At 37.6% G+C, this 26,646-nt stretch overlaps 1 protein-coding gene across 1 annotated transcript in view; it reads right to left on the bottom strand.

Annotated features, from left to right (window-relative positions):
- LOC128652045 (TRAF family member-associated NF-kappa-B activator) overlaps positions 1–24,817 on the bottom strand; it is a 165,157-nt gene extending 140,340 nt beyond the window's left edge. The window contains exon 1 of the mRNA XM_053705000.1: positions 24,749–24,817. The gene's annotated coding sequence lies outside the window, so the exon portion shown is untranslated. The remainder of the gene's footprint in view (positions 1–24,748) is intronic.
- Between the last annotated feature and the right edge of the window lie 1,829 nt (positions 24,818–26,646).

Here is a 26,646-nt window from a genome sequence, read left to right as displayed (position 1 = left end):
GAGAAGAATTTACAACCATTTATGCCATAATTGCACAAGTTGTTTGTAAATAATTTCAGTGAGAAACCGAAAGTTTGTGAAAAAGTGAACGATTTTTTGTATTTGATCGCATTTGGCGGTGAAATGGTGGTATGAAATATACCAAAATGGGCCTAGATCAATAATTTGGGATGTCTACTAAAATAAAATATATACATGTCAAGGGATATTCAGGGATTCCTGAAAGATATTAGTGTTCTAATGTAACTAGCGCTAATTTTGGAAAAAAATGGTTTGGAAATAGCAAAGTGCTACTTGTATTTATGGCCCTATAACTTGCAAAAAAAGCAAAGAACATGTAAACATTGGGTATTTCTAAACTCAGGACAAAATTTAGAAACTATTTAGCATGGGTGTTTTTTGGTGGTTGTAGATATGTAACAGATTTTGGGGCTCAAAGTTAGAAAAAGTGTGTTTTTTTTCAATTTTTCCTCATATTTTATCATTTTTTTTATAGTAAATTATAAGATATGATGAAAATAATGGTATCTTTAGAAAGTCCATTTAATGGCGAGAAAAACGGTATATAATATGTGTGGGTACAGTAAATGAGTAAGAAGAAAATTACAGCTAAACACAAACACCGCAAAAATGTAAAAATAGCCTTGGTCCCAAACGGACAGAAAATGGAAAAGTGCTGTGGTCATTAAGGGGTTAATGGCAAAACTGGAAATGTCATTTATCTCCTTTCCTGTAGCGGTATTTTACGTAGAAAAAAAACAGACCGATGCTAAAAGATAGGGTTACCGAACTTTGAGATAATATAAAGAATGCAAAGGAAGATGAGATCAACACCGGAGTAGATTTGCATTTATCAAGAAACCACAATTGCTCTCCAAATGACCTTAAGGTTGTAGGAATAGAGGCTTGCTCACTCTATGGAAGAGGAGGAAACAGATAATAGACTTCCTGGATGCATAAATTGAACACTGTAGTTCCAAATGGCTCAATTAAAAGTTTGAGTTTACAGCATTTCTCTGAACTTTGATAAGTAAAAGTATAAATTAACAAAAATGTCATCCTGTGGTTTATCCGCTATCATAGTGATATGGCTAGAGCTGCCAGAGGTTGTCAATCCAGTTTTCTTTTGAGATTAAACTATTTGATTTTTAAAAATGACAATGAATTGTTTTTAATTGTCTTTCTTTTCATAAATTTAAGAAAGTAATGATCACGATTGTGATGTAATTCACTTTACTATGTTTTGTAAAAAAATGTGTTTCCTAATATTCACGGTACTTTTTCTATGTCATGGTGCAATATTATTAGTGTCAAAAACTTTCACCTATCCTAAGACAGGGGTGCGTCCTGGAGACTATCTAATTGGATGTTAAGAATATGAAGAGCGAATCAAGCTCCGTAACGGCCTTTAAATAAGCAGGAATGCCATTCCTCCAATGAACATTTGCCCTGAGAAAGCCCCAATGACATTGTAGTCGTGTGGGGGGTGAAATGCGCGTTGGCAGTGATGCAACCAGAGCGGACGGCTCTGTCTCTTACCCTTATGGTTGTTCTTAGCTATATAGAAGTTTTGCAACTTGCAGCCTGTTCTTACACAAAGCAGGCTATTGGGAGTTTGTAAAAGAGGATAGATATTTACATTACTTACCAGATATATCACGGACATCCCCTCTGTTGATAATGTATTCAGGAGCTCCATTGTAACTGTGGAGGACTTAAAGGGCCACTGTAAGTAAATATTTTCTATGCCTGTTACTAACTAACTACCCCAAATACGCTTTTTATTAATAGCATTTCATTAACATATCTCTACCGTATATCAGAAATCTTGTCTGCAAATGTAATTGTTTTCCAAACCCACTCCGTGGGTATCCTTTGCTCTGTACCAATCTGTTTACAATACCTAGGTTTCAAAATGGCGCTTTAAACACAAAGTTATTGGTTTAAGTATTTTGAACATGCAGTGCTGAAAATAGTGGGCAGGATAACGTGACATCATCGGCGAATAAAAGATATAACTTTTAGAACGTTATGAAACTTCGTTTTGGAGAAAATATAGGTCAGTAGGTTTTAATTAATGTTTATTAACTTAAATATGTTAGTTGTTTAGCTTAAAAATTATAACAGAAAGTAATCCTTTAAGGTGGAAACAATATATACACACCTACTGACAGCGGAAAAATACAGTTTAATACACTGAGCTGTTCTTTGTCTCATGATGGACTACTAAGTCTCCACATATGACTTTTGAGAATGCCATGGTTATATGTGCCATGAATGCATAATAATATATGTTGTTGTAACAACTTACACTTTATCCAACCTTGTTTTGGTGGCGACTTGATCTAACTGAGGGTGTACATAGATCCTACATAACAAATTTGTTTCATGATACCGTGAGCAATTATATGATAGTGGTGTCCTCTGAAATAGGTGTTGTACACACCCCTTATGTTTTTAGCTTACCACCTTAATAACAGATGTACATCATTGCTTATTACTTGATGTTAATCCCAGCATAGATCCTCACGGATCACTAAGGTAGCCCATTTTTTCACTTGTGTAGCGAAGCTACTCTCTGGTGGAGGTGGTGTTGGGTTTCTATAACATATGTATTTGATTAACGCTGTCTTTACTGATACTTTGGAGACTTTAAGCTAAACAAGCATAGATCCTCAAGGATCACTATGTTGGTCATTTTTCGCCAATTTTGCGAAGTCACCCTCTAGTGAAGGCGTTGCTTTGTTTCTTTTCTTCTTCCTTTTAGGGGGTCAGAACTACCTGCTTCTGTGTGCGGTTTATACTAATTATGGTTCATTTGTCCATGTTGCAATTGCAGATTTTTTTTCACAATGTATATGCATGATTAGATAGGCACTGCATTTATCACTAGTGTTGATGATTTAATAAATGAATAAAATTAAAAATCGTATGCTGAAATATCTGTCTTGTGTGTAGTGACTGGTTAAGTTCCTTCCCTTTCTTTCTCTTTGTGTATAAAAATTAGGTGCACAGGCTTATGTAATCACCCTAGACATATACAAAACGCGGAAGGGGACTGCACACTCAGACCAGACCGGGTACACATCCCATGACCCTGCAACATGCTCAGCCCTGGGTGCTCACTGGCACTCACAGGAAGCTGTGCTGTCCCCAGAGTCACAGGCAGTTAACCCCAGACAGGTCTGGATGCAAGAACCATAGGGAAAATTACAAAACAAATTAATACAACACACAGAGAAAGTCCAGCACTCACTTACAAAATAGAAGGGTTAGTTACTGCATTTGGAAAATAGAACAAGCTCAGGTACCACGTCAAGGTCCCTTCCAAAAACCTGGGACCCTAAAACAGCCACACAATGCAAGCTCTCAATCCAACAAACTGGGAACAAGTGAAGGGTGGAATTTGTCCAAATGCGGTAACTAACCCTTCCATTTTTGCTTTTAATCTTAGCTGAGCGCTTGTAAGTGAGTGCTGGACTTTCTCTCTGTGTTGTATTAATTTGTTTTGTAATTTTCGCTATGGTTCTTGCACCCAGATCTGTCTGGGGTTAACTGCCTGTGACTCTGGGGACAGCACAGCTTCCTGTGAGTGCCAGTGAGCACCCAGGGCTGAGCATGTTGCCGGGTCTTGGGATGTGTACCCGGTCCGGTCTGAGTGTGTCAGTCCCCTTCCGTGTTTTGTATATGTCTGAGGTGATTACATAAGCCTGTGCACCCTTCACTTGTTCCCAGTTTGTTGGATTGAGAGCTTGCATTGTGTGGCTGTTTTAGGGTCCCAGGTTTTTGGAAGGGACCTTGACGTAATACCTGGACTTGTCCCATTTGGCCAAATGCGGTAACTAACCCTTCCATTTTTTATTTTAATCTTATCTGAGAGCTTGTAAGTGAGTGCTGGACATTCTCTGTGTGTTGTATTAATATGTTTTGTAATTTTCCCTGTGGTTCTTACACCCAGACCTGTCTGGGGTTAACTGCCTGTGACTCTGGGAACAGCACAGCTTCCTGTGAGTGCCAGTGAGCACCCAGGGCTGAGCATGTTGCAGGGACATGGGATGTGTACCCGGTCCAGTCTGAGAGTGCAGTCCCCTTTCCGTGTTTTGTATATGTCTGGGGTGATTACATAAGCCTGTGCCCCCTTCACTTGTTCCCAGTTTGTTGGATTGAGAGCTTGCATTGTGTGGCTGTTTTAGGGTCTTAGGTTTTTGGAAGGGACCTTAATTTGGTACCTGGGCTTGTCCCATTTGGCCAAATGCGGTAACTAACCCTTCCATTTTTGCTTTTAATCTTAGCTGAGAGCTTGTAAGTGAGTGCTGGACTTTCTCTGTGTGTTGTATTAATTTGTTTTGTCATTTTCCCTGTGGTTCTTACACCCAGACCTGTCTGGGGTTAACTGCCTGTGACTCTGGGGACATCACAGCTTCCTGTGAGTGCCAGTGAGCACCCAGGGCTGAGCATGTTGCAGGGTCATGGGATGTGTACCCGGTCTGGTTTGAGAGTGTAGTCCCCTTCCGTGTTTTGTATATGCCTGGGGTGATTACATAAGCCTGTGCACCCTTCACTTGTTCCCAGTTTGTTGGATTGAGAGCTTGCATTGTGTGGCCGCTAACTGTACATTAAATATTAAAGGGACACTCTGGCTTTATTAAATTTTCATGATTCAGATAGAGCATGCAATTTTAAACAACTTTCCAATTTACTTCCATTAAAAAAAATGTGCACAGTCTTTTATATTTACACTTTTTTTGAGTCATCAGCTCCTACTGAGCATGTGCAAAAACTCAGACTATACGTATATGCATTTGTGATTGGCTGATTGCTATCACATGGTACAGGGGGAGTGGAAATATACATAACTTTTAAATGTGTTAGAAAAGAATCTACTACTCATTTGAAATTCAGAGTAAATGCTACTGTATTGTCTTGTTATCTTGCATTTGTTGATTATGCAAATCTGCTGTGTTTACTGGTCATTTAACTTATCCCTATCTTATAATAAATTTAAACTTACCTTTAGATTTAAATTAAACTATATTAAACTAATAATTAACCTATTCTAACTATTATAATAAAATTACATTAAACTATATTAAATTAATAATTAATCTAACCTAACTTTTATACTAAAATTACAATAAACTACAAATTAAATTAACTTTATTATATATTTAAACATCTAACCCTACTCAAATTATTTAATTCTACACTTGAAAATTACAAAGTTACAAAAAATTAATGGCTAGATTACGAGTTTTGCATTGGCCGGTGACGGTCCTAACGCTGCTTTTTAACGCCCGCTGGTATTACGTGTCTTGCAGGTACAGGTGTACCGCTCACTTTTTTGGCCAGACTTGGAAATACCGCAAATCCACTTACGTAAATTGCGTATCCTATTTTTTCAATGGGACTTGCATAGTGCCGGTATTACGAGTCTGCCAAAAAGTGAGCGGTACACCCTATCCTGTCAAGACTGGTACTGCATTTTAAATTCAGTAGTTTAAAGTTTTACACTACAACGCCGTAGCATAAAACTCTTAACTAAAGTGCTAAAAAGTACACTAACACCCATAAACTACCTATTAACCCCTAAACCGAGGCCCTCCCGCATCGCAAACACTATAATATAATTTTTAACCCCTAATCTGCCGAACCGGACATCGCCGCCGCTATAATAAATATATTAACCCCTAAACAGCCGCACTTCCGCCTCGTAAACATTAGTTAAATATAATTAACCCCTAATCTGCCACCCCCAACGTCGCCGCCACTATACTAGTTATTAACCCCTAAATCTAAGTCTAACCCTAAAGCCCCTAACTTAAATATAATTAAAAGAAATCTAAAAAAAAATTCTATCATGAACTAAATTATTCCTATTTAAAACTAAATACTTACCTATAAAATAAATCCTAAGCTAGCTACAATATAACTAATAGTTACATTGTAGCTAGCTTAGGGTTTATTTTTATTTTACAGACAAGTTTGTATTTATTTTAACTAGGTAGAATAGTCATTAAATAGTTATTAACTATTTAATAACTACCTAGCTAAAATAAATACAAAATGACCTGTAAAATAAAACCTAACCTAAGTTACTCTAACATCTAACGCTACACTATAATTAAATTATTTCCCTAAGTTAAATACAATTAAATACAATTAAATAAAATTATCTAAAGTACAAAAAAAAAACACTAAATTACAGAAAATAATAAACAAATTACAAGATTTTTAAACTAATTACACCTAATCTAATCCCCCTAACAAAATAAAAAGCCCCCCCCCCCCGAAATAAAAAGCCCTACCCTACACTAAATTACAAATAGCCCTTAAAAGGGCCTTTTGCGGGGCATTGCCCCAAAGAAATCAGCTTCGTTGAGGACTTTGGCCCGGTTGGATGAAGACTTCTCCCGGTAAGCTGATCTTCAAGGGGTTAGTGTTAGGTTTTTTTAAGGGGGTATTGGGTGGGTTTTAGAGTAGGGTTGGTTGTGTGGGTGATGGGTTTTAATGTTGGGGGGGGTTGTAATTTTTTTTTACAGGTAACAGAGCTAATTACTTTGGGACAATGACCCACAAAAGGCCCTTTTAAGGACTATTTGTAATTTAGTGTAGGGTAGGGCTTTTTTTATTTGGGGGGGGGGGGCTTTTTTTATTTTGCTAGGGGGATTAGATTAGGTGTAATTAGTTTAAAAATCTTATAATTTGTTTATTATTTTCTGTAATTTAGTGTTTGTTTTTTATTGTACTTTATATAATTTTATTTAATTGTATTTAATTGTATTTAATTTAGGGAAATACTGTAATTATAGTGTAGTGTTAGGTGTTAGTGTAACTTAGGTTAGGTTTTATTTTACAGGTAAATTTGTCTTTATTTTAGCTAGGTAGTTATTAAATAGTTAATAACTATTTACTAACTATTCTACCTAGTTAAAATAAATACAAACTTGCCTGTAAAATAAAAATAAACCCTAAGTTAGATACAATGTAACTATTAGTTATATTGTAGCTAGCTTAGGGTTTATTTTACAGGTAAGTATTTAGTTTTAACTAGGAATTATTTAGTTATTAATATTAAGTTTTAGTTAGATTTATTTATTTATTTTAAATATTTTTTTTTTATTGAAGTTAGGGTATAAATTCACAAACAAGATTCGCCTTGTGGCCAATGTTACATCAAAGTGAATAATACATTGTCTATAAACTGACATTAGTAGAGAAAAGAGAAAAACAAAACAAAATTCACGTATGACTAGAGAATTACATATCAAATCTTAATATAAAGATAGACAAAAGTTTAGGCGAGATGTAATGTAACTTCATTTTATGTTATACTATTAACAATTGATCTCCACATTGCTATAGAAAACTGTCGATAGACTATCTGAGTCAAAGGTATCAGCTTGTGAAGAATTAGCTTATGTGTCAGCCACTTTTGGGCTGAGGTATATAGGGGGGGGAGGGGATATTCAGCGGATAAGCACCGCTATGTATATAGGGAAGGCGGAGGGCGGAGCCATATATAAATGTAAGTAGCATAAGGTACGTGATAAGAACATAGATGCAATCAAGTGGAGGGGACCCAGGACCATCAAAACAAGATTATATCTAAAAAATCATAGTGCAGCTTAGTTTAGTCACTGCCATTCAATTTCCCCTCCAATAATATGGGTGTATCTATAAGGGTGCTGGTATAATAGTTATTAAAGAAACATTATCAGGGTTTAAAATGGCTCAGCACCGTCATCACAGTAAGATAGGTAAACTATAAGACAAAAGATTAGGGGAGTGTGCTGTTTTTGGCCATATTAAAGTTATGCAAAAAGGAGGGAGATTAGGAAGCATGGGTCATAGGGGACTTTTGGGTGAGCTCCTCTCCTGGGGAGATGCTAGCTATAAGCGATGTGGGAAAAAGGATTAAGGATATGACCCGCAGGCAACATGTACCGGCGGGAAAGGGAAGAGAGGAGCTCAGTCTAGGCAGAAAGTCTGTGTTACCAACATGTTCTACATAGGGGGTATGCCATTATTAGCAGGGATAATACATGGCTTAACCCATGGACACTCCAAGCAGTTGTGTGTAACCTAAGGGATGAATGGTAGGCGTGAATAATTCTGAGGGGCCTAAGTATAATGAGGAAGTATAAGCATATAGAGCTGAACCCAGACAAACTACTAGGCGTGAGCTTAAACAATCTGTAGATACAAACTTACTTCAATTAATAGACTTACTTACTGCCCTTATTATGAAATGAGGCATAACATACTGTACGAGTGGTGAGTTTAACCCAGTAGAGAGGAAAAGCTGACCTAACATATAGATGTATAGACATAACAGATATAAAGCATAGCTTATAATAGCTTATAATAGGCTATCACATAAACATAAAATAAATATCAGTGGCTAAAGTAGATAACGTTATGTACTATTCTCTAACAGTTATAAACTTGAAATGTCAACGCTGGATCTGAAATGCAAACAGATGTGTAAAAAATGAAAAGAAAAATAGGGTTAAGTGGCATTAAACGTCTGCATCACAGATAACTTGTGCACATTCAGGGTTAGCATCAATCCCTATCAACTTACATTTGCTGATAGCATAATATCAAAGATACTATGGAGGGCAAATAACCTAAAGTTATAGGAATATCTTCAGTCAAAATAGTTATAGCTCTTAACCTATCATGGGTTTAAAGTTCAACCTTGCACCTTGGCTTGTGCCGTAAAAGATCGTAAACACATATTCAAGAGTGTACCACAGCCATAATCACAAAATAATAAGTAAAACAGAGGGAGCATGTAAATTACCAATAGCAACTAGATATTTTGTGCTTCCAATAAGTTGTAGTTATAAAGTTACCTTATACACTAAAGGGTCATTTAAGACAGACCTAAAAGTATATGCAATTAAACTAGCATAGTTAAGGAAGTCTATGAGGGGATGTAATTAAATCAAAAAAGGTAAGATATATATGAGTCAGATAAACCCTGATTCTAGGACCCACCCTATTTAGTGATTTGTGATCTATTAGTGTGACAGTAATAAAAGTAAAATAATTTTTCTTCTCACAGTAGGTAATATAGTCTAAGATTACAAAGGCGCATATCTTCTGAATTAGACATTATAGCATGTGCTCTATGTCGGCATGAGGCCATACTGCAGGCCAGTAAAAGTGAGTGATATTAAATGTATATAGCTCCAAACCACATGATCTAGAGGATAATCATCACATCCTATTTTTAGAGTTAAATTAGTTCCTATAGTTTAGAGCGGTCAGATAGAAAATTTCTAAACAATAAACATAAGAGTCAGCTAGAAACAGATAAATGGAACAGTGCTAATAGTGAAAGTCCACAACATAGTAGGGGTATGGATAGGGAACAATAAATGAAGGGTTTGATGAAAGAGAGTCTCAAAAACCTTGCGGTTTCTACTGTCCCAGGCTTCAGGGATCTCCGTTGCTTCAGCCAACTCCTACCGCCTGTGTAGACTTAAGGGTTACCTGTCTGATAAGTCTCCATTGTGATTTCGTGGCCACTGACGAATTAGTAGCCCAACGCATCTCCCAGACTGTTTTTGATTCTAATCTGCCGCTTCTCTTAGTGCCGACAAGGGAATAGATAGAAGCAAACCTTGTCACCTCATGCGATCTCCTTTCAGAAAAAGCACGCATCGCCTCAGCCTGTTCCAGAATTGATCCAATACTTTTGTCTCTCGCAGCATATATTTCAGACGTGCTGTGAGATCGATTTGGGTAATGCTCTAAAGCTGGAGTGCTTGGTAAGTGCCGGCCCTTAATGTCGCGGGGCACTACAGCAGGCGCCTCTGCTTGGGTATACTGTGTGTCAGAGTAGAATGGCTCCTCAGTGTTCAGCACACCCCATTTAGCCAATCTATTGAGCGGATCCGATGTTCGATCCGGAGTACTGGAACTCACTTTCTCTGTAAGATTGATGTCACAGGGTACATGACTAAAGATCAAAGTCTCTATGTGTGTATCTTTCAGTGACTTTAGGCTTTGTTCTCTTTTGAGCATAAGCTCATTCATTACCAAATGTGGAGGTTGTGGTGTCGCCACCTTCAGTGTAGTGAGGACTGGAGTTGGCCTGCCTGGGCATGGCTCATCTTGTTCTTCCTTACAATGCAGCAGTATCGCATTTTCGGTAATCCCGTCGGAGCCTTCACTGCCTATGCCTCTACATGCTGTAGTGAGGTCGGCGAAACAGTAATCCATCTTAGCCTCTAAATTTTTAAGAAGGGATTGTAGGGCAGTAAAGGATTCCTCCATGCTCAGGACAAAAAAAAAGCCGCGTGGCTTTGCAGCTATTGATCCGGGACTTGCCGATAAAATGGAAGTGCTCAGATCTGCAGAAATGCTGAAAAGGTTCTGGAGCTATCCAGGAGCTGTTAGGAGTTAGTTACATCAGTGTTTGAGAACTTATCTAGTGATGGTGAATCTCTTCAAGTTACTTTTGGACAGAGCTCCAATTTTTAGCGTCCATCCATGTTGGTTGATGGCTCCGCCCCCCAGTTAGATTTATTTTAATTATATTTAAGTTAGAGGGGTTAGGGTTAGGGTTAGACTTAGGTTTAGGGGTTAATAAATTTAGAATAGTGGCAGCGACGTTGGGGACGGCAGATTAGGGGTTAATAAATAGTATGTAGGTGGCTGCGATGTTGGGGGCAGCAGATTAGGGGTTAATAAGTATAATGTAGGTGGCGGCGGTGTCCGGAGTGGCAGATTAGGGGTTAATAGTTATAATGCAAGTGTCGGCGATGTCAGGGGCAGCAGATTAGGGGTTAATAAGTTTAAGATTAGGGGTGTTTAGACTCGGGGTTCATGTTAGGGTGTTAGGTGTAGACATACATTTTATTTCCCCATAGGAATCAATGGGGCTGCATTAGGAGGTAAACGCTACTTTTTGCAGGTGTTAGACTTTTTTTCAGCCGTCTCTCCCTGTTGATTCCTATGGGGAAATCTTACATGAGCACGTTACACCAACTCACCGCTAATGTAAGCAGCGCTGGTATTGGAGTGAGATGTGGAGCAAAATTTTGCTCAACGCTCACTTCTTGTCTGTTAACGCCGGGTTTGTAAAAACCCGTAATACCAGCACTGTCTGTAAGTGAGTGGTGAGCATAAACTGCTCATTAGCACTGCACAGCCTCTAATGTAAAACTCTTAATCTAGGTGTAACTAAGTTACAAAAAATAACAAACACTAAGTTACACAAAAAAATAAACACTAAGTTACAAAAAATAAAAAAGAAATTATCAAAGCTTTAAACTAATTACACCTAATCTAAGGGCCCTATGAAAATAAAAAAGCCCCCCCAAAATAAAAAAACCCCTAGCCTACAATAAACTACAAATGGCCCTTAAAAGGGCCTTTTGCGGGGCATTGCCCCAAAGTAATTAGCTCTTTTACCTGTAAAAAAAAATACAAACAACCCCCCAACAGTAAAACCCACCACCCACACAACCAACCCCCCAAATAAAAGCCTAACTAAAAAAACCTAAGCTCCCCATTGCCCTGAAAAGGGCATTTGGATGGGCATTGCCCTTAAAAGGGCATTTAGCTCTATTGTAGGCCAAGTCCTAATCTAAAACTAAAACCCACCCAATAAACCCTTAAATAAATCCTAACACTAACCCCAGAAGATTTACTTACAAAGAAGATCCGACATCCATCCTCCAAGAAGCCGGGAGAAGTCCTCAACAAAGCGGCCGAAGTCTTCATCCAAGCCTGCAGAAGTCTTCACCCAGATGGCATCTTCTATCTTCATCCATCCGGCGCGAAGCGGCTCCATCTTCAAGACATATAACGCGGAGCATCCTCTGTCTTCCGACGACTACCGATGAATGAAGGTTCCTTTAAATGACGTCATCCAAGATGGCGTCCCTTAGATTCCGATTGGCTGATAGAATTCTATCAGCCAATCGGAATTAAGGTTTAAAAAATCCTATTGGCTGTTGCAATCAGCCAATAGGATTGAGCTTTCATCCTATTGGCTGATCCAATCAGCCAATAGAATGCAAGCTCAATCATATTGGCTGATTGAACAGCCAATAGGATGAAAGCTCAATCCTATTGGGTGATTGCAACAGCCAATAGGATTTTTTCAACCTTAATTCCGATTGGCTGATAGAATTCTATTAGCCAATCGGAATCTAAGGGACGCCATCTTGGATGACGTCACTTAAAGGAACCTTCATTCGTCAGTAGTCGTTGGAAGGAAGAGGATGCTCCGCGTCGGATGTCTTGAAGATGGAGCCACTCCGCGTCGGATGGATGAAGATAGAAGATGCCGTCTGGAGGACCACTTTGCCCGGCTTGAATGAAGCCTTCTCCCGGCTTCGTTAAGGACTTCAGCCCGGTTGGATGAAGACTTCTGCCACTTACTTGAGGATGGATGTCCGGTCTTCAGAACAGTAAGTCGATCTTCAGGGGGTTAGTGTTAGGTTTTTAAGGGTGTATTGGGTGGGTTTTATTTTTAGGTTAGGGCTTTGGGCCGCAAAAGAGCTAACTGCCCTTTTAAGGGCAATACCCATCCAAAAGTCTTTTTCAGGGCAATGGGGAGCTTAGGTTTTTTTAGTTAGTATTTTATTTGGGGGGTTGGTTGTGTAGGTGGTGGGTTTTACTGATGGGGGGGTTGTTTGTATTTTTTTTTTACAGGTAAAAGAGCTGATTTCTTTGGGGCAATGCCCCGCAAAAAGCCATTTTAAGGGCAATTGGTAGTTTAGTTTAGGCTAGGGGTTTTTATTATTTTGGGGGGGCTTTTTTTATTTTGATAGGGCTATTAGATTAGGTGTAATTAGTTTAAATATCTTGTAATTTGTTTATTATTTTCTGTAAAAAATTTTTTTTGTACTTTAGATAATTGTATATAATTTATTTAATTGTATTTAATTTAGGTAATTTAGTTAATTATAGTGTAATGTTAGGTGTTTTTGTAACTTAGGTTGGGTTTTATTTTACAGGTACTTTTGTATTTATTTTAGCTAGGTAGTTATTAAATAGTTAATAAATATTTAATAACTATTCTACCTAGTTAAAATAAATACAAACTTGCCTGTGAAATAAAAATAAACCCTAAGATAGCTACAATGTACTATTAGTTATATTGTTACTATCTTAGGGTTTATTTTATAGGTAAGTATTTAGTTTTAAATAGGAATTATTTAGTTATTAATAGTAGGTTTTATTTAGATTTATTTTAATCATATTTGTTAGGGGTGTTAGGGTTAGACTTAGGTTTAGGGGTTAATAAATTTAATATAGTGGCGGCGACATTAGCGACGGCAGATTAGGGGTTAATAAGTATAATGTCGGTGGCGGCGGTGTAGGAGGCGGCAGATTAGGGGTTAATAATATAATGTAGGTGGCGGTGGGCTCCGGGAGCGGCAGGATAGGGGTTAATACATTTATTAGAGTGGCAGTGGGCTCCGGGAGTGGCAGGATAGGGGTTAATACGTTTATTAGAGTGGCGGTGGGCTCCAGGAGTGGCAGTTTAGGGGTTAATAACTTTATTAGTTGCGGCAGGGGCCGTGAGCAGCGGGATAGGGGTAAAACAGTGTAGTATAGTGTGGGTGTTTGGTTACAGTATACCAATAAAGCTGGGAAAAAGCCGAAGAGCAGGGAGATCGATGACTGTCAGTTAACAACAGTCCGCTGCTCATCGCCCCGTACTTGGTGCGCTGCTTTTTGACAGCTTTTTTGGTAACTTTGGAGAACGTATTCAGGTCCGAGGCAGCAAAGTTGGGCGATCTTAGGCGAGCGTATTAGTGCCGTCGAATACAAGTAAGTTGGCGGCTTGATAAGTAGATGCCCTAGGCTCAAATTTGACAATAAAGTTAGGTCTTGAATAAAGTTAAATTATGCATTGCTTATCATTAACAGAAACAAAATAAGAGAAAAAAGACAACAAGTTGTTAAGAGAGTACTGAACCATATCTAAATTAGAGAAAAGGTAGAAAAAGGTCAAATAAAATACAATAAAAACACAAGACAAATGTCATAGCCATGCTACAAATTGCATTTTATTCTCTTCATAAACCCTCAGAAACTCTTGTTCACGTTTTCTGGGGCACTGTAAGAAAATAAATGTGCTGTACTGGAAATACCTTAAGGAAGTGAAAGTCATACTGCAGCAGTTATGCTAAAATTACTGTAATGCTGAGCATCACTGCCTATTTGTGGTCTGCTGGTAGTTTCATTTCACTAACTTCTTTTCAAATGTAGCCATACATTATATAACACATAGTTCCAAACGATTGAGGATTATTAGTCATTTATTTAGTAAGCCAATGATAGACAATGTCCAAACACATTAGGGTATAGATCAATATTTAAGAAGCTCCAAGAGCCATATATACATTTATATATATTTAACACACAGGTCACCTTTAGGTAAAGTTGGAGGGTTTCCTATTTGCTATTCTCCCCTCCAGAGGGCTTATGAAGTTGTGGCTACCTCGTCTGCCAACTCAACAGACGTTCCCAAAAAACCCATTTTGGTTCTTCTTTTTCCTGTGGCCACAAAAGCTGTGGTACATTTTCTTATTTCTGCTTTTTTTCTCACAGGTCACAAAAGCTAGTGCAGCGGCCTACAGGGAGTGCAGAATTATTAGGCAAGTTGTATTTTTGAGGATTAATTTTATTATTGAACAACAACCATGTTCTCAATGAACCCAAAAAACTCATTAATATCAAAGCTGAATAGTTTTGGAAGTAGTTTTTAGTTTGTTTTTAGTTATAGCTATTTTAGGGGGATATCTGTGTGTGCAGGTGACTATTACTGTGCATAATTATTAGGCAACTTAACAAAAAACAAATATATACCCATTTCAATTATTTATTTTTACCAGTGAAACCAATATAACATCTCAACATTCACAAATATACATTTCTGACATTCAAAAACAAAACAAAAATAAATCAGTGACCAATATAGCCACCTTTCTTTGCAAGGACACTCAAAAGCCTGCCATCCATGGATTCTGTCAGTGTTTTGATCTGTTCACCATCAACATTGCGTGCAGCAGCAACCACAGCCTCCCAGACACTGTTCAGAGAGGTGTACTGTTTTCCCTCCTTGTAAATCTCACATTTGATGATGGACCACAGGTTCTCAATGGGGTTCAGATCAGGTGAACAAGGAGGCCATGTCATTAGATTTTCTTCTTTTATACCCTTTCTTGCCAGCCACGCTGTGGAGTACTTGGACGCGTGTGATGGAGCATTGTCCTGCATGAAAATCATGTTTTTCTTGAAGGATGCAGACTTCTTCCTGTACCACTGCTTGAAGAAGGTGTCTTCCAGAAACTGGCAGTAGGACTGGGAGTTGAGCTTGACTCCATCCTCAACCCGAAATGGCCCCACAAGCTCATCTTTGATGATACCAGCCCAAACCAGTACTCCACCTCCACCTTGCTGGCGTCTGAGTCGGACTGGAGCTCTCTGCCCTTTACCAATCCAGCCACGGGCCCATCCATCTGGCCCATCAAGACTCACTCTCATTTCATCAGTCCATAAAACCTTAGAAAAATCAGTCTTGAGCTATTTCTTGGCCCAGTCTTGACGTTTCAGCTTGTGTGTCTTGTTCAGTGGTGGTCGTCTTTCAGCCTTTCTTACCTTGGCCATGTCTCTGAGTATTGCACACCTTGTGCTTTTGGGCACTCCAGTGATGTTGCAGCTCTGAAATATGGCCAAACTGGTGGCAAGTGGCATCTTGGCAGCTGCACGCTTGACTTTTCTCAGTTCATGGGCAGTTATTTTGCGCCTTGGTTTCTCCACACGCTTCTTGCGACCCTGTTGACTATTTTGAATGAAACGCTTGATTGTTCGATGATCGCGCTTCAGAAGCTTTGCAATTTTAAGAGTGCTGCATCCCTCTGCAAGATATCTCACTATTTTTTACTTTTCTGAGCCTGTCAAGTCCTTCTTTTGACCCATTTTGCCAAAGGAAAGGAAGTTGCCTAATAATTATGCACACCTGATATAGGGTGTTGATTTCATTAGACCACACCCCTTCTCATTACAGAGATGCACATCACATAATATGCTTAATTGGTAGTAGGCTTTCGAGCCTATACAGCTTGGAGTAAGACAACATGCATAAAGAGGATGATGTGGTCAAAATACTCATTTGCCTAATAATTCTGCACTCCCTGTATATGTAACTGATGGGCTGCCTGTTGGCCATCTCTTAATTAACCCCTTAGTGACCACAGCACTTTTCAATTTTCTGACCGTTTGGGACCAGGGCTATTTTTACATTTCTGCGGTGTTTGTGTTTAGCTGTAATTTTCCTCTTACTCATTTACTGTACCCACACATATTATATACAGTTTTTCTCGCCATTAAATGGAATGTCTAAAGATACCACTATTTTCATCCTATCATATAATTTACTATAAAAAAATTATAAAATATGATGAAAAAAAACGAAAAACAAAACACTTTTTCTAACTTTGACCCCCAAAATATGTTACACATCTATAACCACCAAAAAACACCCATGCTAAATAGTTTCTAAATTTTGTCCTGAGTTTAGAAATACCCAATGTTTACATGTTCTTTGTTTTTTTTTTGCAAGTTATAGCGCAATAAATACAAGAAGCACTTTGCTATTTCCAAACCATTTTTTTTCCTCAAAATTAGCGATAGTTACATTGGAACACTGATATCTGTCAGGAATCCCTGGATAACCCTTCATATGTATATATTTGTTTTAGTAGACAACCCAAAGTATTGATCTAGGCCCATTTTGGTATATTTCCTGCAACCATTTCACTGCCAAATGCAATCAAATAAAAGAAATATTGTTCACTTTTTCACAAACTTTAGGTTTCTCACTGAAATTATTTACAAACAGCTTGTGCAATTATAGCACACATGGTTGTAAATGCTTCTCTTGGATCCCCTTTGTTCAGAAATAGCAGACATATATGGCTTTGGCGTTGCTTTTTGGTAATTAGAAGGCCGCTAAATGCTGCTGAGCACCACATGTGTATTATGCCCAGCAGTGAAGGGATTAATTAGGGAGCTTGTAGGGAGCTTGAAGGGTTAATTTTAGCTTTAGTGTAGAGATCTGCCTCCCACCTGACACATCCCACCCCCTGATCTCTCTCTGACCCCCCTCAAACATCTCTCTTCCCTCCCACACCTCACAATTGTCATTGCCATCTTAAGTACTGGCATAAAGTCTGCCAGTACTAAAATAAAAGGCTTTTTTTTTTTTTAATAGTTTTTCTGCAGTGCCAGTACCCAGTTTGTTAAAAGAATATGCCTTTAGGGTTAATAAATAAATAAAACCCAAATGTTCTGTAGTGTAGCTGCCCTCCCCCCTCCAAAATCCCTTGCCCAACATTGATTCCCCCCTCCCACTCCCTCCTTCTCATACAAGTTAATGGAAATGTGGTGAGTGCGAACAGAGTGGCCCTCTCTGCATCGGTGGGTGAAAAAGGGTATTGTAGTGATGCCTCAATATCGAGGCATCACTGCAATACCCTGAAAGCATCTGGAAGCGATCACGATCGCCTCCAGTGCTTGAAACCCCAGAGGACGTGTCAGGCACGTTCTTGGTAATTAACTGACACGTAGGATGTGCCTGGCACGTCCTTGGTCATTAAGGTTTTTAAAAGAACATGAAACCCAAAATTTTTCTTTCTATTTAGAAAGATCATACAAATGTACTTCTATTATTTAATTTGCTTCATTCTCGTGATATCCTTTGCTGAAAAGCATATCTAGATAGGCTCAGTAGCTGCTGATTGGTGGCTGTGCATAGATGCCTCGCGTGATTGGCTCACCCATGTGAATTGCTATTTCTTCAACAAAGGATATTTAAAGAATGAAGCAAATTAAATAATAGCAGTAAATTGGAATGTTGTTTAAAATTGTATTCTCTATCTGAATCATGAAAGAAAAAAAAATGGGTTTAGTGTCCCTTTAAGCTAAGGGTATGAATAACTGATACATAGGGTATATGGCATAGTATTCTGAAGACCAATTATACACACATCTAGACCTCTACTTTGGGTTGCTAAGAAACACATGCTGAATATAAGATAAGCTGGTGCTAGTGTTACTGTTCATATATTTATTCTATTATTTTCATACATTTTTGCTATATTCCACATTTAAAACCTGTCTAATTTTTGTATTTAACAGCTTTTTAGCACCTTTATTCCATGGTTCTATTTATTCCACCATTTTTATTTAATTCTCCAACTTTATTATTTGGGTATATACTGTGTATATATATATATATATATATATATATATATATATATATATATATATATATATATATATATATATATATATATATATATATATATATAAGGAAGGGACATGTTTCCCAAGAAACATCATATTTTTTTCTAAATAAAACGTTTAGAATTTTACAAATCCAATGAGTGCTGATTTTTCAGAACATTCAAAACAGTTTATTTTTGCATTGGCAATCATAAATGTGAGTGCAGACTCCCCCTGCTTTATATAATATATATATATATATATATATATATATATATATATATATATATATATATATATATATAGTATTTTCAAAATAGGACTGCACTCGCTGGATTTAAGCATAAAACTTATTTTATTTTATTGTGGTAACGTTTCGGAGTCCACAGACTCCTTCCTCAGACCAGTACAAACATGCAAGTGAACATAGTGCCTTATATATACAATAAGCCCCACCCATCTAACAATACCTGTGTGAATTGCGCCAAAAACATGGTTGTCATGGTGATGACCCCCCAGCTACTGCTGTATTGTTACATGGCCACCTAACACTCACTAATGTGTTCAAATCACTCTGATAATACTGACAGGGCTTGAAGCTGTATAAACGCACCGCGGTTACCATGACTACAAGCAGTAGCGCAAGCCGGGTGACGTCAGCCGCATATGCTAATTAGCCATGCGGTTTGAGGAATTACACCACAGACGCCGGAGTTCAATGCACAGCGTCTCTGAGACACATAACTTGGCACTTGACAGCAACACATCTTTTTGGCAGATCACTAGTCAAACTGGGGATACTGGCATTTTTACATAAGGTATGTTCCTATACGGAGGTGTCTGCTATGATTATCAGCAATAATCTAGATCTGTTATGACCTGACAAACATGATGCGTGTACAAAAGCAGTGGCAGAGATTTACTAGGATTCTCCAATTCTGGGTAACGCTTATTTAAACAATATGTGATATGATGACTGTGTAATAACCTCAATTATGGACACATACAGACTCATATAAGTAACCAACTAGCTATAAATTAGGGATATATTATTGTGACTCAATTGTTCCATGCTTAATGTGACTTTATAACATGAATCACGTGCTGAATTATTGTTAACACAGTGTAACCTGATACTGCAAATGTTGGTCTACATGGATATACATTGCTATAATGATATGTTTGTATTTCTGTTCTATATATTTTACTATTTTATTAGCTTAGTAGTATGGCAATATTGTTTGGTTGAGGGGGTCATCACCATGACAACCATGTTTTTGGCGCAATTCACACAGGTATTGTTAGATGGGTGGGGCTTATTGTATATATAAGGCACTATGTTCACTTGCATGTTTGTACTGGTCTGAGGAAGGAGTCTGTGGACTCCGAAACGTTACCACAATAAAATAAAATAAGTTTTATGCTTAAATCCAGCGAGTGCAATCCTATTTTGAAAATACTGTGAATATTACTGACCTGGCACCCTGGTTGATGACTGGAGGAGATTGAGAGTGCAGATACACATGGAGGATATATATATATATATATATATATATATATATATATATATATATATTAGTTATTTGTAGAAAGTATATATACACGGCGAGATTACGAGTTTTTGTCAGTAAGGCTTGCGGTGCTAACGAGTATTTCTCACCGCTCACTTAAGACAACGCTGGTATTACAGGTTTTTACAAACCCGGCGTTGGCCGCAAAAAAGTGAGCGGAGAGCAAAATTTAGCTCCACATCTCATCTCAATAGCAGCGCTGCTTACGGTAGCGGTGACCTGGCTAAACGTGCTTGTGCACGATTTCCCCATAGGAAACAATGGGGCTGAGCCGGCTGAAAAAAACCCTAACACCTGCAAAAAAGCAGTGTTCAGCTCCTAACGCAGCCCCATTGTTTCCTATGGGAAAATACATTTTATGTCTACACCTAACACCCTAACATGAACCCCGAGTCTAAACAGCCCTAATATTACACTTATTAACCCCCAATCTGCCGTCCCCGACATCGCCGACACCAGCATTATATTATTAACCCCTAATCTGCCGGTCCGGACACCGCCGCCACCTACATTATACCTATGACCCCAACATCGCCGAACCCTACATTATATTTATTAACCCCTAATCTGCCACCCCCAATGTCGCCGCCACTATAATAAAGTTATTAACCCCTAAACCTAAGTCTAACCCTAACCCTAACACCCCCCTAATTTAAATATAATTTAGAATAATCTTAATAAAATTACTACAATTAAATAAATTATTCCTATTTAAAACGTACCTATAAAATAAACCCTAAGCTAGCTACAATATAACTAATAGTTACATTGTAGCTAGCTTAGGGTTTATTTTTATTTTACAGGCAACTTTGTATTTATTTGAACTAGGTACAATAGTTATTAAATAGTTATTAACTATTTAATAACTACCTAGCTAAAATAAAGACAAATTTACCTGTAAAATAAAACCTAACCTAAGTTACACTAACACCTAACACTACACTATAATTAAATTAAATCCCTAAACTAAATACAATTAAATAAAATAAACTAAAGTACAAAAAAACAAACACTAAATTACAAAATTACAAAAATAAAAAAAATAATTACAAATGTTTAAACTAATTACACCTAATCTAATCCCCCCTAATAAAATAAAAAAGCCCCCCTCAAAATAATAAAAATCCCTACCCTATACTAAATTACAAATAGCCCTTAAAAGGGCTTTTTGCTGGGGATTGCCCTAAAGTAATCAAAATACAATACCCCCCAACATGAAAACCCACCACCCACACACCCAACCCTACTCTAAAACCCACCCAATCCCCCCTTAAAAAAAACCTAACACTAACCCCTTGAAGATCACCCTACCTTGAGACATCTTCACCCAACCGGGCACAAGTGGTCCTCCAGACGGGCAGAAGTCTTCATCCTATCCAGGCAGAAGAGGACCTCCAGAAGGGCAGAAGTCTTCATCCAGGCGGCATATTCTATCTTCATCCATCCGGAGCGGAGCGGGTCCATCTTCAAGCCAACCAACACGGAGCATCCTCTTCTTCCGAGGACTCCCGACGAATGAAGGTTCCTTTAAATGACGTCATCCAAGATGGCGTCCCTTGAATTCCGATTGGCTGATAGGATTCTATCAGCCAATTGGAATTAAGGTAGGAAAAATCCTATTGGCTGATGCAATCAGCCAATAAAATTGAGCTTGCATTCTATTGGCTGATTGGAACAGCCAATAGAATGCAACCTCAATCCTATTAGCTGATTGGATCAGCCAATAGGATTGAATTTCAATTCTATTGGCTGATTGCATCAGCCAATAGGATTTTTCCTACCTTAATTCCGATTGGCTAGATAGAATCCTATCAGCCAATCAGAATTCAAGGAACGCCATCTTGGATGATGTCATTTAAAGAAACCTTCATTCGTCGGGAGTCGTCGGAAGAAGAGGATGCTCCGCGTCGGTTGGCTTGAAGATGGACCCGCTCCGCTCCGGATGGATGAAGATAGAAGATGCCGCCTGGATGAAGACTTCTGCCCATCTGGAGGACCTCTTCTGCCCAGATAGGATGAAGACTTCTGCCAGTCTGGAGGACCACTTGTGCCCGGTTGGGTGAAGATGTCTCAAGGTAGGGTGATCTTCAAGAGGTTAATGTTAGTTTTTTTAAGGGGGATTGGGTGGGTTTAAGAGTAGGGTTGGGTGTGTGGGTGGTGGGTTTTAATGTTGGGGGGTATTGTATTTTTTTTTTACAGGTAAAAGAGCTGATTACTTTGGGGCAATGCCCCGCAAAAAGCCCTTTTAAGGGCTATTTGTAATTTAGTATAGGGTAGGGATTTTTATTATTTTGGGGGGCTTTTTTATTTTATTAGGGGGATTAGATTAGGTTTAATTAGTTTAAAATTCTTGTAATTATTTTATTATTTTCTGTAATTTAGTGGGGTTTTTTTCGTACTTTAGTTTATTTAATTTAATTGTAATTAGTTAGTTTATGGAATTAATTTAATTATAGTGTAGTGTTAGGTGTAATTATAACTTAGGTTAGGGTTTATTTTACAGGTAAATTTGTACTTATTTTAACTAGGAAGTTATTAAATATGTAATAACTATTTAATAACTATTGTACCTAGTTAAAATAAATACAAACTTGCCTGTAAAATAAAAATAAACCCTGAGATAGCTACAATGTAACTATTAGTTATATTGTAGCTATCTTAGGGTTTATTTTATAGGTATTTAGTTTTAAATAGGAATAATTTATTTAATTGTCGTAATTTTATTTAGATTATTTTAAATTATATTTAAGTTAGGGGGGTGTTAGGGTTAGACTTAGATTTAGAGGTTAATAACTTTAGTATAGTGGCGGCGATGTTAGGGACGGCAGATTAGGGGGTTAATAAAATGTAACTAGTGTTTGCGAGGCGGGAGTGCAGCGGTTTAGGGGTTAATATATTTATTACAGTGGCGGCGATGTCCGGTCGGCAGATTAGGGATTAAAAAATGTATTTAAGTGTTTGCGATGTGGGGGGGCCTCAGTTTAGGGGTTAATAGGTAGTTTATGGGTGTTAGTGTATTTTTTAGCACTTTAGTTGAGAGTTTTATGTTACGGCGTTAGCCCATAAAACACTTAACTACTGACTGCGGTACGAGTCTTGACAGGAGAGGGTGTACCGCTCACTTTTTCCAAGACTCGTAATACTGGCTTTAGGCAAATCCCATTGAAAAGATAGGATATGCAATTGACGTAAGGGGATTTGCGGTATGCTCGAGTCGCGGAAAAAAGTGAGCGCTACACCTGTACCTGCCAGACTCGTAATACCAGTGGGCGTTAAAAAGCAGCGTTGGTACATGTGACAGAGTGATCACCTGGCTACAGGATAATAATAGGTCTATGTTAGGATATTCTGGTTAAAGGGGGTTACTGGGGGGTTAGCTTGGGGGGTAGTTTAGTTAAAGGTAGGTAGGGGAGAAGTTCTAATCTCCCTATAACACATAAAATGAGAGGGTTGTGAACATGTGGGCTGTGGGCAATCCGGTAGCTTGTATTATAGGATTTACTATGTCTATGTTAAAGTTGGAAATGTGTGAGCTGAAATTTATAGATGACATCCTGTACCATCTTTTTTTTTTCTCTTTCTCTATGTTTCTTGGTTATACAGCAAATGTGATGATGTAGTGTATAAATGTTATATATGTAATCAATGATATGCTGTTGGGGTAAATGTCTATGCCCCATGTTTATTTTCTCTCTGAATAAAAACTAATTTTAAAAAGCAGCGTTGGGACCTCTCAACGCTGCTTTTTAAGGCTAACGCAAGACTCGTAATCTAGGCGTTAGTTATTTATTTATAAACATTTTCAAGTAGCAGAGTGCTAACGTTTTTTTTACAAACCTAGAGTAGCTTTAGTAGAAATATATTTTACATTTAGTTTAGTTTGCTGTAGTGCTATAAAAATATAATATGATAAATTAGCAATTCGTTTTAGAAACATAGAATAAAAAAAAACTTTTTTGCTGCATAGCTAACACATGTGACTTCATGTAGAAACATTAGTGCTATTAAAGATGATCAAATTACATAATAAATAATATTATATTCAATCCCATAATATCCAGAATTGTGCTGAAATCAGATGGTATATAAAGCCCCTTATTAATAATAATAAGACACTAACATGATTTTCATGTTAGCACAGATTATGTCACATTTTAAAATCTTGCCAGTTGTGCAATCTAGAATGAATCAAAGAAAAAGCCACAACCAATTCCAATGTTTTATAGAATACTTCCAGGATGCACCCCTTTTGTGTTTAACTGAGTATCACAGCAACAATGTGCATGAAGAAATAAAAGCATAAATGTAGTTTGTGTAAAAGTAGATTTGTCAAACTGCAATAGCAAAAGTATCAGTTATTAAAATGCCAGATGTACAAGTATTCCCAATGCATAACATGTTAACACATTATATTAATTAATAATAATAATAATTAGCAATAATAATACTAATAATAAAAAGAAGAAATGTATTAAATATGTAACTACAGTTCAAAAAGCACCAATACATTAAATTAAATGCATATGTCTGTCTGTATAGAAATACACAAAATTACAGCTAGTAAGTACAGCTACACTGAATGAATTGGTTTCTGCCTGATGTATGCTATAATCTGTGTAAGGGTGTAAGCTATGGTGAAGCAGAACAGACCACAGAATTGATGCATCGTATCCACAATCTTCTTATGCCAGGTGTATGCCCCAACAGACCTCTAATCTGCCCCAGTTTGTACTAGCTCCGTACCACACCAGACTTGACCAGATACAGACCCTTATAACAGCTATAAGCCATATGAGACCAAGACAGTTGCAGATCTTCTAGCCCTCCACTTAAGTTAGATGCCAGATGTAGGCCCAATACCCATATATAATGCTTGTCTATATCTGATCTATCTATATAGAAATACATAAACTTACAGCAAGTACGTCCTTCTGCTTCTCTGAATATACTAGTTTATACCTGATGTATGCTTGAATCTATTTAAGGGGAAGCTCTCATCTCACACAAAGAAAGTGAAACTTAAAGATGTTGAAAACAGGAAACACCAATACCATGATTTAGAAGCAGTTTTCATTATATACCAGTATACAGTAAAAAAATGCCTTATAAAAAATGTAAAAAAAAGTAAGCAGTGTGATATATTTGTGTGTTTATTAGTGAGTAAACCCAGGTATGAATCTAAATTTTGCTCTGTAAAAGTTATGAAATGTTAGTGTTATCTGGAGGGAAGTTTCCTTAGAAATGTAAATGTGTAAAACAAATGTAATGCTATATAATTGGAATGGATTAGTACAATTATCTATGGATTGTATGCAATATTTTAGTGACACACTAAGCACTAAATACATTATATTCACCTCTCTCTGATCATAGGTGCTGCCAATTATGGAACCTATGGTACAAAGCAGGAATCTGATAAAGGTCAGCACTGGAATTTAGTGAAAGTTAGATTTCAACATGGCAGCACCCATGACTAGAGTGAGAATTGCAGCGTGTTTGCGATTGACGGCTTGATAAATAGATGCCTAAAACTTTACACTTATTTTGTCAATATTTAAACAGCTAATGAAACTTTAAAAAATACATCTACATGTTATTCTCAGACTAATCATTCTATCTAGCATTTATTTAGTGTTTAATGTCCCTTTAAGAGGCCAAAATGCACTTTTAATTTCTATATTGTCACCCTAGAAATAGGGCTTAAACCCACTGTGTGTGTGGGAGAGTGTATTTTAACTGGAAAACAGGAAGTAAAGACAAAGAGAGACAAGCGCAACTGCGATTCACTGTATCAATTTATTATCAGTCAGATACCTGACTATATAATGCACTTGCAAGAGAGTTTTTCTGACTAGGAGAGAGACACACATTGCAACTGATCTGAGAAAAGCTTATAAAAAGGCTTGTAAAAAACTGCCATGCAATAAGACTATTCAGTTACAACGGACAATTACAACAATACCATTGGCAGCATACGTCACTAGGTGGGGGCGGATCTAACCGAAGCCCGGTAAATTTAAACACGAGTCAAAACTGAGTCACCTATACACCCACATTCTGTTGAAAAATTTTGCTTGGGTGTAGACAAAACGCGCCCAGGTGGCAGAAGAAGTACTAGCGGAAAGAGTACTGTAACCAGCTTCCCTATCTCACATTCACGGAGGATTGATCTGTCTGGAGGGAGGTTACTATAGCAGTTCCCCGTACAAGATCTGACAGATTGCCGTAAGATCTACTGAATTAAAGTCGGACCTGAATATCAGAGTGGCTTGAGAGGTTACCTTAAGGCTCATTTTATCTTGTCTCTTGTAAGTGCATTATATGTAGTCAGGTATCTGACTGATAATAAATTGAAACAGTGAATCACGGTTGCGCTTGTCTCTTTTTCTCTTTGCTTTAGTTTGTAAAGAAGACCAGATGTCAATCTCGGTCTTGTGGATAGAAGCACCGGAACATTCCTATAAGGAGGATACTTACAAAAAAGACTCCACCATTAAGTTGGATTGAGAATTCGATCTCTAATTATTTCCCTACATCAGTGAAAAAGTTGACTAATTTGAGACCTCATATCCACAACATACAATATATTTCTACATTTATTTTGGAAACAGTGTTGCTCATTATACATTATATGGGACAATGTTGAGTTTTTGATTGTTATTTGACCTTATGAGAAGTGCACAATTTCCATAGAACATTGTTCCTGTTTTTTTCCATTTAGCTATTTAATCAGTTTTTATCATGCTATTTAGGCGCACTGCTTATTGTGTGTAGAAGTTTGGAAAACAGAAGGTGCAGATATTTTTTGCATAGA

This window comes from Bombina bombina, chromosome 3, assembly GCF_027579735.1.
Source record: "Bombina bombina isolate aBomBom1 chromosome 3, aBomBom1.pri, whole genome shotgun sequence".
Taxonomy (NCBI): Eukaryota; Metazoa; Chordata; class Amphibia; order Anura; family Bombinatoridae; genus Bombina; species Bombina bombina.
The sequence above is the reverse complement of the archived record's forward strand: the minus strand, read 5'-3'. Positions and strand labels throughout refer to the sequence as shown.